A 14,911-nucleotide genomic window follows, 5' to 3' on the forward strand; every position below is an offset into this window, starting at 1 on the left:
AGGAAAGTATGGCTTCACAATATAGCCTTTTCACACTGATTTTCAGAGCCTCACCCGAGCTTTTTCCAACGTTTACATTTCAGAACCGCCTCACACCAAAGTTATTGTTTTCATAATTTAGCCCATGAGTGAACTGAGTCAAGGTTTGTAAGTGGAAGAGACCTGTCTAGACTTCATGTCCCTTTGGCCCTAGGCTGCTTCTCCTTCCTAAATGGAGAACCAACCAAAACACCGTCTTCATTTCAGCCCCAACTAAAGCTTTCCAGTGCATAGCAAGCTCTTTTTCCCCCATCTCCTTCAAATTCTTCATCTGTTTTTTCAAAACCCTTCATTTCCATTTCTATCTTCCTAACTGCAGGCTCTGCTACCTGATGGAGGCAAAATGTTTTCTCTACCAATTAGTGCAGCAGAAACCTTGAATGCTTGATATTGCAACAGACAATGCTTCATTATGCTCTCTTGATTTAAACAGAGAAATCCCTGTTCCTAAAGGCAACCAAAGCACACTGAAAGGATAGAGTTACTGAGTTACAGCTCTGAACGGAGACCACAAGGGAGCTAGACTCCATTGAGAAAATGCATTGGCCAGTGTGGGTACCTAGGAATGCTTGAGAAAAGAGTTTATGATCAATATCAATAGACGTGTGTTTTATGAATAAGAATAACTGCATTCATGTTTCTAAAGTGCTTTGAAATCTCCAGCTAAAATGTGACCTTAAGATTTGCTTGCAGGGTTCTTGCTGAAATATTATGCCATTTTCCATGCAGGAAACTTGGAGTCAGAGCTTTGCAAGGCTGGTGATTGCTAATGAGTGATTATGTCTTCCTTGCTTAAGACCCTAGAATCCTGTTTTGTGACTTTCATTCAGCAAAGAAACATACACTCAGTGGTCAGAATTATTTCAGAATCCTCAATGTCCAAATTAATGAGCAGTCATTTAAAACATACATAAACACATAAAGTTTTCTCTTTGAGGATAAGGAGTTTGAAGAGATAATCAGGCAAAATTGTTAGAGAAGCACATTCCAGATAATGGGATGAGGTGATGGATGGACTCAAGGCCAAAACGATCATGATAGAAAGTTCTCTGTACATAGTAAATGATTGTGAACAAAGTTGATGAGAGGTCGGTCCATTCAAAACATCTTGTACATCAGCTTAAGTCCCATACAACCCAAAAATCAGGTTGATATAGAGTGAGCTTGCATAATGTACATTTACATTTATAATTTACATGTGCCAAGTTCTCTTGGGGGTTGAAATCGGGGCTCATACCAGTTTGCTTGTCTGGCGTTCTATGTGAGCCAAGTCTGTAGCCCAGCTTTTTGTCAGCTATTTTGGAAATGAAATCTCATAGACTTGCCTTCCCAGATTGGCTTTAAACCAGAATCCTCCAGATCTCAGCTTCTTGAGTAGCTAGGGTGAGAGGTACATGCAATCGTCACCCAACTAAAATGACATTCTATACTCTCAGTCAACCTCTGAGTCTCTCTTATATTGTCCCTGTGTATCTCAAACTCTGAGTTGAGTTTAACTGTGAAAATTGCCACTAACAGTAAGAACATTGTATCAGTGCATTTATGTTATTTAATCCTCACAAAGACACCATTTTATTATCTCTATATTACACATGGAAATCTCAAGGTTCAGAGATTTTAAGCGACATATGGAGTGTCACAGCAGGTCTTTCTTTGTTACAGTCTCAGTTATGAACATTAACTCCCTTTCATCTAATTCCATTCCAAGCTTAGCTAAAACTTCATAAAATACCTAGCTTAAAGATCAATGGAAACCCCACGGATTGGGAGAAGATCTTCACTAGCCATACAACGGACAAGGGTCTCATATCTAAAATATACTTGGAATTCAAAAAATCCTCAAAGAAATAACTGCCCAATAAATAAGTGGGCTAAAGACTTAAAGAGAAACTTCTCTGAAGAAGAAAGAAGGATGGCCAATAGACACATGAAGAAATGCTCAACCTCCCTAGCCATAAAAGAAATGCAAATCAAAACAACATTAAGATACCACCTCACCCCAGTTAGAATGGCAAAAATCAAGAACTCTAAGAACAACAGATGCTGGAGGGGATGTGGACAGAAGGGAACCTTACTTCATTGTTGGTTGGGAGTGTAAACTTGTTCAACCACTTTGGAAAGTAGTATGGAGGTTCCTCAAAAGACTCCACATAGAGCTCCCCTATGACCCAGCAGTCCCACTTTTGGGCATTTACCCAAATGATCGCAAACAAGACCACACTAAAGCTACCAGCACAACTATGTTTATTGCAGCATTATTTACCATAGCTAAGATGTGGAACTAACCCAGATGCCCCTCAGTAGATGAATGGATCAAGAAAATGTGGTATATATACACAATGGAATTCTATGCGTCCATCAGAAAGAATGACATTGCCCCATTTGTTAGGAAATGGAAAGACTTGGAAAAAATTATATTAAGTGAAGTAAGCCAAGCCCAAAGAAACATAGGTCCCATGGTTTCCCTTATTTGCAATATCTATGAGTCAAGCAGAAAAGGTCAGATAAGGTGATGTTAGGAAAATGAACCCTAAGATATGTATTCAAATGTTTTTTTTCTTTCATGCATTTGTTTCTAATGCATTTATAAGATTATTTCTTTGTTGCTTTGTATGTCTCTCCCCCACAGTATAACCCCTGCTTTTACTGTATTTGATGTCGGTATAATTTGTGGAGGGGAAGGGGAAAAACAAGTCATTTAAATAAGGATACAGGTGGACCCGTTGCAACAATGAGAAGTACAAATTGTCATGTAGAAAATGAGCTTTACAACTTTGGTGGGAGGCGGGGGAGGAATGGGTTGGGGGGAGGCTAGGAAGAGATGGGAAGGGGAAACAAAGGAGGAGGCGACAATGCTTGATAAGAAATGTACTCATTATCTTGCCCATCTAATTGTAACCACTCTGTACAGTATTTTCACAATAAAAAATAAATAAAAATTAAAAAAATACCTAGCTTACTTTTCCTCCTTCTCAGGTGTGTGTGTGTGTGTGTGTGTGTGTGTGTGTGTGTGTGCGTGCGTGTGTGTGTGTGTGTGTGTGTGTGTGTGTGTGTGTGTGTGTGTGTGTGTGTGTGTGTGTGTGTGTGTGTACCAGTCCTGAGGCTTGAACTCAAGGCATGGATGCTGTCCCTGAGCACTTTTGCTCAAGTGCTTTTCCACTTTAGCCACAGCTCCACTTCTGAATTTTTGGTGGTTAAATGTAGGTAAGAGTTTCATGGACCTTCCTGCTTGAGCTGGCTTTGAACCACCATCCTCAGATCTTAATCTCCTGAGTAACTAGGATTGCAGGTATGACCCATCAGACTCTTTCCAAGTTTTTAAGTATTATCTTCAGCCTAATCTCATCTTCTACATTGAGATGCAATCATAACAACACTTAAAATAAGTTGTGGGACACTGCAATCCATTTTATAGATGGCTTCAGCTTGACATGTTGTGTTAAATTTGGTATTCTGATATATATTCATCTAGAATGTTGACAGTCTCCTAAAACATGAAGCCATGAGTTAGATAGTCCCTAAAGTAATTAGAATAAAAATAAACCCACTTTTCAAAGAAGTAGAGTAATGCATGTCCCAGACTTTGAAGAGATGGATGAGGAAGATACACTTCCAAACCAAGGTTATTGGGTCCCAGAAAGCTTCCTAAAAACATAACCAAAATGAACAGAGACAACCCTACAATTTAGCATACACCATGCTTTGCCAATCTCTGAGAAAGTCTGTCTGCTTTTCTTCTGGAAAGGACCAGACAGTGATGAAGAAATACAGAGTCCTTTGTCTTGTTACTTGAGGGCTGTAATTGATGTACAATTTACCCTTTCAATATGAACATCTTAGTCACTTCCACTGATTTGCAAATTCCAGAGTGAATGGGAGCCTATTGGTCTCCAATAGTCATAAATTTGAGAGTTTCTTCATTCACATGCAAGACAGCACCCTGTACCAGTACTAGGAACACAGCAAGAGCGAGTGTCAGAAAGAAACTGAACACAAGACAGCAGAAGTTCCATAGGGCAATTAGTTCTTGGTTTCATTGAGAGACTGGTACTCTTCTTTGCTCGGATTCACCTCCTTTTCTAAGAACATTTTAGTAGTTGTTCATAGGGTTTCAACTCAACATGCCAATTGATGAGTGTAGTACAATGCATCTTAACCAGAGTCACCACTCCATCACTCTCCACTACTTAACTTTCTTTCAAGTCTTCCCAACAAATGCAAATTTTCCAAGCTTGTCTCCCTGTGAAAAGCACTATGTGAGCATCGGAGGTAATTTTATTATCGTGGTTTAGTTTCTATTTATATTAAAGTAAATGATGAGCTTGTTATAGTTGAAATTTGGAAAGTTTAGGGGTGAGAGGTAATTAGCTAAATCCTTCAGCCCCTGTCTCCCCTTAAATAGGGAATATTTGCCCATCTTGAAAGCAATTTCAGTTGTCAAAACATTGGCCTTCTTCATGGGTTTTTGGAGGCTGACAACCATCAGAACTTGGCAAGCAAGGCTCTACCTGCCTGGCAGGAAGTTATATTTAGTCCGGGGTGAAACTTTATTTTTCGCTTTCAGACATACTCAGCCCTTGTTGTTGTGTTCCAACACTCACGCTTCCAAATAAAGAGACTTTCTGGAATTCTCTCCTGCCTGCTAGATGCTTTCACAAAAGTTCGCACCAAATCCAGAATAACCGGACACCCTCAGGGCCGGCACTGCTTGGAAGCAGTCTATTGTTATTTGGCCAAATTCAACAAGTCCAGACTTTGTCACTCATTTGCTTGACTTTCAGACTAACCAGTACCTCAAGGAAAGGTTTGTGACATTTAAAATCATGTTACACCAAAAAGAAAGAGATAAAGACAGACAGAGAGAGAGAGAGAGAGAGAGAGAGAGAGAGAGAGAGAGAGAGAGAGAGAGAGAGAGAGAGAGAGAGAGAGAGAGAGAGAGAGAGAGAGAGAGAGAGAGAGAGAGAAAGCAAAAATAGAAGAGAGAAGGAGGGAGGAAAACCAGAAAAAAAGGGAAAGTAGAGGAAGAAGATAAGGAGGAGGAAGAAGAAGAGATGATGCAGAAGGAGGAAAAGGAGAAGAAATGCTTGCGTGTGATTCAAGACTATGAAAAGTGGTATTTGGTCATCAGGTTGATAAAGTCTTTTGGCCCAACTATATGAGAGGTATAGAAAGAAGCAACACCATTCAAGGCCAAAAACATTGTGAGATTCTGTCCCAAAAAGACAAGTGAAGCAAAAGAAAAATAAGGAGTAGGTATAAATCATATGGTAGATCATTTGTCTAGCAGCTGGTTAACCATTTCTTTTAATATTGTTATTATTGTGACCATTTTATTATTATCTTTAAGTGGTTACAAAGGAGTGACCATTTAACAAAGCAGTTTATAAATACAATGCATTTTGATCATTGTCACCCCTTTCAACTTCTCCTCCCCATCCCTTCCCTTCCCATCCTTTTCTTCACTCTTCTTAATTTTGTAGGATTATATATTGAGATTTTTTTTTTACTGCATTCTTCCCTTCTTCTTCTCATTCATCTACCCTCTTTCGCGTTAACCCTACCTCTTTCAAGTACCCGCTTGCTAGTGTTTTATTTGGATGAGCTTTGACTTTGCCTTCTTAAGGAATTAAAGTTCTAAGCTTCATATCCCTCGTAGATAGTATAAGGATAGTAAATTATCGGCTGCATCTATTCACAGGGTGCAGTGAGGAATGGTAATGTTTCCAATGCCTCTATTAAAAAGATGGAGGATCAGGCACTCATTAGATATCAGGACTGAATGAATAAATGGGGGAATGAATGAATGAACAATATACAAAGGAAAACCCTTTGCATGCTGTGCAGTAGGACAAGGCAGTAGTGCTCATTCAAAGAAAGCTCAACTGTGGGTCTCGCCAAAACTTGTTATGTTTGTAGTGCTTTTTCATCAAAGGATTTCTTGGGAAAGCATTTCCCAGGACTAGACCTCTTAGAATACATGTTAGCTAACTGCTATTGTGCTACTCACATACTAACAATGTACAAACTCTTCAAGGAACTTTGCTTATTGTCTCAAAACTTTGAGTAGATGTCAAACCTACAGGAAAGAAATCATTAAAACCTAAACACCCATAGATCCTCAAATAATCACCAAAACATCCCTTAGATCTTCGTTAAGAGGGTATTATATGAATAATACCCTCACCATCAGAGTCAAACAACACACAAAAAGTGGAATGAAAAGAAGGGAGAAGATATTTGTCATGAGTTGTGCTAATGGACTACTAGAATATTTCACTATTAGTGATGTTACTTTCCACTCACAGTTATTGGAAACACACTACAGGAAAGCATGTTTGTACACTTGTTTTTCTATTTTAACTTATTTACGTAAGTCAAGCTTAAAAAAATGGAATCACTGGCTGGACATAGTGGCCCATGACTATAATTCTTGCCACTTGGGAGACAAGATTATACCAAGTGAAAAGTGCATAAGGCTTCATGTCTACTGAGGGTTGAGTGGCGTGGCATGTATCTCTCAGACTAGCTATATAGGGAAGACCAAATAGAAGCATTGCAGTCCTGGTTATCCTAGACATCAAGCAAGACTCTTGAAAATAACAAATGAATAAGGAGCTGGCATTATAGCTCATGGAGAAGCAAGCACAAGGCATTTATTTCAAACCCTGGTGGTATAAAAAAAGCACAGAATGCCTGAGTAGTGTTTTTGAACATGTTTAAGTTCTTATTATTATTACCAAGTGACTTTCCAAATGGGACCATTGGCCTCCACATTAAAGAATAACCGAACTTATTTTAATGTATCTTTAGCATTGCTAGGATTTATTGTCCAAAGAAAAAGTATCCTTGTTGTGTTCTACAATAAAAGATGGTATAATTGTTTCAATTGACATACTTGTTGGACATTTTTCCTTGATAATTATCCATTTATTATTATTCTCTGTGTGGCATGTGTGCTTATGAAAAAAATGTTTTGTAGCAGGAAAATTAATCTTAGGTGTGAACCTAATAGAAGACAGATTTTCTTAATAAAAATAAAAACCAGCAATTGCTAGAGATAAGAGCTATGAATTATATGAAATTGTGAATGTGTGTCATTTTATTTAATCCTCAGTGACCAAATAAGGCTCCTATCTGAGCCTTTCAATGCAGGTCAATAGCCTGTATATACAGAGTAGGATCTCAAGTTCAAAAAACTGATTTTATTTATATTTTTCCTTTATCTATCTATATGTCCTAACTTGTTAAATACTTAGATACTAAAAAATAGGAAAAATACTTTACATATGTTATCATACATCAATGTCACAATAACTCCATATGTAGGTGTTATTATTATTATTATTTTAGCAATAAAGAACTGAAGGTTCTAGATAGGAAATGCTTCATCTCAGCCAGTATGACTTTTCATGATTTAGGCAGGTGTCCTCCATGAAACATGGCTGCTGCTCTCCTGTCCCTTCTCTTTCTGTCCTGTGGGTTTGGGCTGCTTGGCCCTGCCCCTTTCTTAGTTAACTGTGTTTTGTACCATTGTTGGGGATCTTAGTTAACTGTGTTTTGTACCATTGTTGGGGATCATGGTGTTCCTGGGCTTGTTGGACTTCATTTAAAAAATATATTTTCTGCTTTCCACTCTAGTTCTGCCACACATGTATGCACAGGTGCATGCACAGACACATACAAACACACATATATCCATACTTGTACACACACAGAGAGAATGCTAATGGCATTCAACTCAGAATTTGTTTTTCAAGGTTTGAATTCTTTCACTGCAGGAATGCTAGAACTTCTTTTTAAAGTTCTTCTTTCAATACTACCTGCAAATGTACAATATTCTTTCCTCAAAACAATTTAGATGAGTAGTATAGGTCCAGATTTAAATTTAGCAGAGTGACGTCAGAGTATGCAATTTTAATAAGGTTGGTGCTCTATTTTACATGTGTAAGGGGCTTCACAGTCAGATCTGATTTTTTTCTATGTAAATGAGCTTCAAACAAATGGCGTTGCTATTGCCCCTTCTGGCCTCTTCCATGCCTTTTTTACTTCTTTTTGGTCCAGGTCAGGAACATGTATTTGAATATCATTTATGATTTCATTTTTAAATTTAGTTGTAGCATGTTTTGTATTTAGAAAATGTGTTTGATTGTTAAAGGTTAGTTCTGTATTTTATCCACCTCAAGCTCAGATACCTTATTTTACTCATCTGTTCTTCTTTGAGTGTCTAGGCAGTGTTGGGTTGATACTTAATCTGTGTTTTTTTAATCCATATTTTATTAGCATTAATTTGTTGTACAAGAGTTTTATTTTTACATACCATCTACATATACAGTGTACCTTGAGCAGATTCACTGCTTCTGTCACTCTCCATCCTCTTCCTCCATTTCCAAACCAATCTTAACAAGGTTCATGGTTCCATTTCCACAAATGTACCTAAGGTATTTTGATCTTATTTGTTCTCTTTCTTTGCCTTCCCACATCCTACTAGTACCTACACCCTGAATAAGACAAGTTTTACATTCCTGTCCTTCATTTTTATTATTTTTCCTTTTCCTTTTGTCTTTAAGTAGTTGTACAAAGGCATTGCCATTTAACAAAGCAGTTTGTGAATACAATGTATACTGATCAGTGTGACCACTGTCAACATTCTCACCCATACCTCCCCTACCCACTTCTTCCCTCACTCTTCTTAATTCTTGACTACATTCTCCCCTTCTCTTCATTTGTCTCTTTACCCTTCACCACACCCTACGCCTTTCAAATACCTGCTTCCTGATGTTTTATTTTGCTGAACTTTGATTTTTGTCTTTCTAAAAAATGATAGTACTTGAGTTCTCTCTTGAATCTACAGTATTTCAGTTGACACCATGTATTTCCTTATAAGTTTATAAGATAAATCATGCTCTCATATATAAGGTAAAATATACATCCTTTTGTTTCTCTGGGCCTAAAGTACTTCACTTCACATAATTTTTCCAGGATTTTCCATTCTTTACAAACATCACAATATCATTCTTTCTCGTGGATGAGTAAAGTTCCACTGTGTATATATACCATATTTTCTTGATCCTTTTGCCCATTGAGGGGCATATGGGCTGATTCCATTCCTTGGCTGTGGTAAGTAGTGCTGCAGTAAACATGGTTGTGCTGGTGGCTTTATGACTTCCTGGTTTGTGATGTTTTGGATTTATTTAAATACCCAGGAGTAGAATTGTTGGATCATATAATAGCTCTATGTTTGATTTTTTTGAGAAATCTCCACACTGCTTTCCAAAGTGTTTGAAGAAATTTATATTCCCATTAACACTGTTATTAAGGCTCCATTTTGGCAATGTTCTTGCCAGGATTTCTTATTGTTTATTTTCTTTTTTAAAATTTTTATTTTTAAAAATTTCTTTTAAAAAATTTTTATTTTTAAAATGCTGTACAAAGGGGCTGCAGTTACCTGAGTAAGATAATGAGTACATTTATTGTCAAGCATTGTTACCCCCTCCTTTGTTCTTCTTAGATCAAGTAAAAATGACCAATAGACACATAAAGAAATGCTCAATATCTCTGACCATAAAGGAAATGCAAATCAAAACAACATTGAAATTCCACCTCATCCCAGTTAGACTGGCCATTATCAAGAAAATAAACAATATTTTAAAAGGGAATCCTGAGATCAAGTTCAGAGAGTCAGAAACAAGGCTCATAGATCCTAGCATGGCAATAAATGGAAGAATTGGTTCAATGTTTGGTGCAACCACAGTTTCTGTTCTATAGTCACTGACCTAGATTAACTTAACTTTCAATTTCCAATTATCCATAGCCTCTCTACGTGGACTCAATTTTCCTGATGGTAGAAAGCTGTCGAAATTTGCTAAACTTGGAGTTGAATACTTAGGTTTGGGTCCTATGTAAGGCTCTTGTGAATCATCTTGGGCAGATCTCATGATTAATTACACACTAGTTTCCCCATGAAGATGATAGCACATCTTACATAAAATTTGCAAGGCTTTAATGTCCTATAGTATATGAAAAGTCAAAGCATAGATATTGGAACCTAACAGGTATTCCTAATATTATATTCTTATTCTTTATCTTTGTCTACTTTTTTAAAAAAAAAACTCTTTCTGTTTTTGTTTTCCTCTCCTTTTTTTCTGCTCTTTTATCTTTTTTCTAGTTATTGGTAAAACTCATGGTTTTTTTTTTCAAGCCCAGCTTGCTTTGGAAAACTATTTGAGGGAAATGATAAATTGTATGTATGTTGTAGCCTAGGAATAGTGAAATGGAGAGCAAATAGAAACATCTTTTTTTTAGGATGATCCTGCAGTGACATCTCTAAAGTCCAGGGAGAAGACATTGACTGCGGGTCTAGGTTCTCCATTTATTAATGCAGGTCCTAGCAAAGTACTTAATGATTCCCCTCCTTTCCTATACCTACTCATTCACACTGATCTAGCTTCTAAGCCACTCAAAATGCCATTCCTGGACCAGCTACATTGGCATCCTTTTGGAACATATGAGATGATAATTCCACAACTATTGAATCAGATACTCAGGCGAGACCCAGAAATCTATGTTTTCCTAAGCCTCGTAGGTGATCCTATATACTCAAATTTCACAACTATTGCCTTTCCCTAGTTCCATTTCAGATTGTCTCTACTACACCTGGGTGAGAAAGGCACCCCTGGGACTTCACATTGGATTGTTAAAGCCTCTCATGAAGATGTCAGACATAGGATACTTAGGTTAGCAAAGTTATACCCCAGGCTATGATTTTGATAGGTGAGGGATGCTGATTCACCCACTTGTTTCTTCAGTAAATGCTTTTGAAGTGTCTGGATTAAGTCATCATTTGCAGTGAACCTGAACTCTTCAAATTGGCCCCTTTCATCAAGTTCTTACCAAAATCCTCCTTTGGATTCTTCTCAAAGGATGCGATAAAGACAAGACAGGTTTATCGCTCCCACATCCCAAGATTTTTGTGTGTAGGATTTGTGTGCTATGAGATCTGCAGTGTAGAATATTTTCATTACCCTCATCACCACTCTGAAGCATTTAGAGTAAATGTCTCTTCTTAACAAAAATGAAAGCAAAGCAATTTATTTTCCATGTCTGTTCTACAAGGCATACATTATATTTTCTGCTGTAAATGAGAAACTCTACTGTGAGATTTAATATCATAGCAGCTGATACTGGTGTCCATCTGTTATTGTCTGGTCCCAGCTGATGGCCTAGTAAGAGATGATTAGATCATGAGGGGTCTAACTTCATTGGTGAATTAATCTATTGATGGTTTTATAAGTAAAAGGGCTATTGGGAAGTGAGGCATAGATGTAGACCTTAGGAGGTGTGCCTTTGGAGTGTCTATCCTACCTCTACACCCTTTTGCTTGTGGCTTCCACTCTCACTCTCTCTTTCCTGGCCACCATAAGGTGAGCAGCTTCCTCTTTAAGCCATGGTATTTTCCCCACAGGGGCCCATAGCACTGGAGCCAGATAGTAACGGATTGAAACCTGTGAAACATGAGCTGAAGTAAATCTTCCCAATTTTAAGTCATTTTTGACTCATGGATGGAAGCTGATTGAAGTATTATTCCACAACCTCTAAGTCCTCTGCTGAGTTCATCTGAAACTTTGTTTCTCACTTCAAATATTTCTCAACTCTTGGGCACAGCAGTCCAGGTGTGACAGGGACCACGTATAAACCGAGAGAAGAGTCACAAGATGGTTCCCCAATTGTGTTGTCCCTGGTCTGGACAGAGCTGAGGTATATTTTACATAGTTAATAGAATGGTTCCAGAGGTCCATGGTGGCAAAGGCTCAGACAGTTTTTATAAACTTTTCCTCCCCCTCCCACCTGCTTTTTCCCAACCTCTTTCTTCTTTGTGCTGATATTAAAAATATAACTCCTTCTACTCAAGAATTTGTTTTAGGAACAGTTTTAGAAACCTATAGGAAGTCAGTTGGGTAACTTGATCAGAGCTGTACATAAAGTTGAGCACACTAGGTCTCATCTTTTTTTCCTGCTGTATTTCAGATTCTGGTGTTGCGTTTAGCACTTAATTCTATTCTTGGCAATAGCTCGAAGGGCCTAGAACTGTGCCAACATCTATGGAATAACTGTAATCCATTTGGAAAATCAGAAGCAGTTGTATTCTTTACAGTCTTGAAATACCTTGGCCTTTCGTACAACTTACATTTCAGAATGTATTCTTCTTTTTTTTTTGCCGGTCGTGGGATTTGAACTCTGGGCCTAGGCGCTGTCCCTCAGCTCTTCAGCTCAAGGCGAGCACTCTACCACTTGAGCTACAGCGCCACTTCCGGTTTTCTGGTGGTTTATTGGAGATAAGAGTCTCAGGGTCTTTCCTGCCCGGGCTGGCTTTGAACCGCGATCCTCAGATCTCAGCCTCCTGAGTAGCTAGGATTACAGGCGTGAGCCACCAGCGCCCAGCTCAGAATGTATTTTTATGTCTTCTATTGCTATTGATTTTTCTCATTACCTATGTAACATTTGTAACTTCATCATGCCTTATATATAATATGCTGTTAATTTATTGAGTGAATAAGTCCCATAGCACATTTTATAGAAAAAAAAGGAACTTAAAGCAGGGTATGATGATACAGGCCTGCAGTTACAGCAGTTTGGCAAAATAATGAGACCATATCTCATTTTTTAAAAAGGTATGGAAGGGAGGAAGGAAGAAAGGAAGAAAGAAATGAAGAAAAGAAGGGAGGGAGGGAAGAAGAAAACAAGCAGGCAGGCAGACAGAGGCAGAAAATACAGACTCAAAATTTGGAACCTCACCAAAAGTCAAACCAGTAACAGTGCAGTCAGAACTAAGACTCTTAACATCTTCAGTAATAATACAGAGCTTTTCCTATTGCAACTAATAATGACTTTTTTTGAGGTTACATGTTCTCCAGTACTTTTTAGTAATTGAAAGAAAAATGATAGCCTTCTGAGAAGGCTATTTATTATTACTAGCAATCTATAGTAACTATTCAAAGTAATTATCAAGAATAAATTCAGCCAGGCACCAGTGGCTCATGCCTGTAATCCTAGCTACTTAGAAGGCTGAGAGTTCAAAGCCAGCCCGGGCAGGAAAGTCCATGAGACTTTTATCTCCAATAAACCACTAGAAAACCAGATGTGGCACTGTGGCTCAAGCAGCAGAGTGCTCGCCTTGAGCTGAAGAGCACAGGGACAGCGCCCAGGCCTAGAGTTCAAGCCCCACTACTGACCAAAAAAAAAAAAAAAGGATAAATTCATACTGAAATTTTCAGTGTGAGTTTTGAGACAAATGACATCTTTTGATAAGGGGCTGGATGGCAACTAAGGGAAAACTCAGAGCAAGAATTGACTGAGAGAAAGTATCATCTCTAAGGCACACCATTCTGAAATGGTGGCAACTTCTTGTGACATTCTTTTATGTATCTTTTATGTGCAAGGACCTCAGCTAGAAGCTTCTCAAAAATATGAATGAAGGTTATTGCCTTCAAGATGATAAAAGACCTTATATTTCACTTAGACATCATTCTCTACCAAAGTTGATATTGAAACAGCTCCTTAGCTGATATGTGCAAGATTTTTTGTTAATAACCTATAGCCGGTTGTGTTTTACAGTTTGTAAAGTTTACCTTTAATAGACATTCATGTTTATCAAAATAATTGTGCTCCATATATTGAGATTATCAGAGGACATTTTGTCCTTTAGTCTATTAATATAATAAATTCTTTAGATCAATTCTATAATGTTAAATCAATCTTGGTTATCTTAGTGGGAAGGTTAAGATGCTTGTGATACACACTTTTTTGCTTTTTGATTATGTAGGCAGTGTGCTGAGGTTTTGAATATGTGTTTATGAATGATACAGATTGTAATTTTTCTTTTTTCTTGTAATACTATCAGTACTAAAAGATAACATGGTTGGTTAGCTTCATGAATTGATTTTGTAGGTATTCCCTCATGTTCTGTATTATGGAAGAGTTTATTTAAGATGGGAATTATTGCTTCTTGAATATTTAATGAAACTTATCCAGATAACTATCAAACCCACTATTTTTTTCTCATGATATTTCAAAACTGTTTTATTAGTATATGTTAATGTAATGAGTTCTTAATCTACAGGTTGATCTCTTTAATGTTTATTTGGACAATGAGCTTCCTATGTTTTATTGAGTCAAATTTGATAAATTGTATAAGAATCTTTCCCTTAAGCAATATATTCATAGTCACTGGTACAAAGTTGTTTTTAATTTCCCCATTAAATATTTAATGTCTACAGTAATTCTCCTTATATTCCTCTTTTAGTTTTAAAATCAATTTTGGCAGGCATTTATGCATTTCATTAGCTTTTTAGTGAACTATACTTAGTTTCATTGAATCTCACCATTATAACTATTCCCTAATAATATTTGTGGCGAGAATTATTAAATTTAGTGCAATAAATGTTTCCTAGGAACCATCGTATTGAACCATACCTTTGGAAGAAGGAGAAAAAAGCAAGATGGAATGGAGGAGGTTGAGGCACAATTCCAGTATCATGTGAGCTCTGGAGCTAAAGAGAAGCACTGGAGTTGATCTGAACTGTGTGAAAATGTGCAGGTTTGTGAACTTCACTTTGATTAGTCATTGGATGTAGACTGCACCTTGGATTAGGCATAGACTTTATCTTAGAAAATAGTAGAAGATGCTAGTAGCTGCACTTTGATAGTAAACAATCCTCCAACATGTCTAGAAAACTAATTGTTAAGTATTCTAGGTTTTAGGGACAACCAGCTAACTATCCCATCCCATCCCAATACAGAGATAATGGTGATAGAATTAAATATCATCAGCAATTATGAGATTTTATGTCAGCCATTCATCATTTTTCTTACCACT

General features: G+C 37.4%; 1 long non-coding RNA gene across 1 annotated transcript in view; it reads right to left on the reverse strand.

Annotated features, from left to right (window-relative positions):
• LOC138806336 (uncharacterized) overlaps window positions 1-14,911 on the reverse strand; it is a 63,410-nt gene that overhangs the window by 11,370 nt on the left and 37,129 nt on the right. The gene's annotated exons all lie outside the window — the stretch shown is intronic.

The sequence above is a fragment of the Dipodomys merriami genome, unplaced genomic scaffold (assembly GCF_024711535.1).
Source record: "Dipodomys merriami isolate MVZ:Mamm:240054 unplaced genomic scaffold, mDipMer1.0.p SCAF_4, whole genome shotgun sequence".
NCBI lineage: Eukaryota > Metazoa > Chordata > Mammalia > Rodentia > Heteromyidae > Dipodomys > Dipodomys merriami.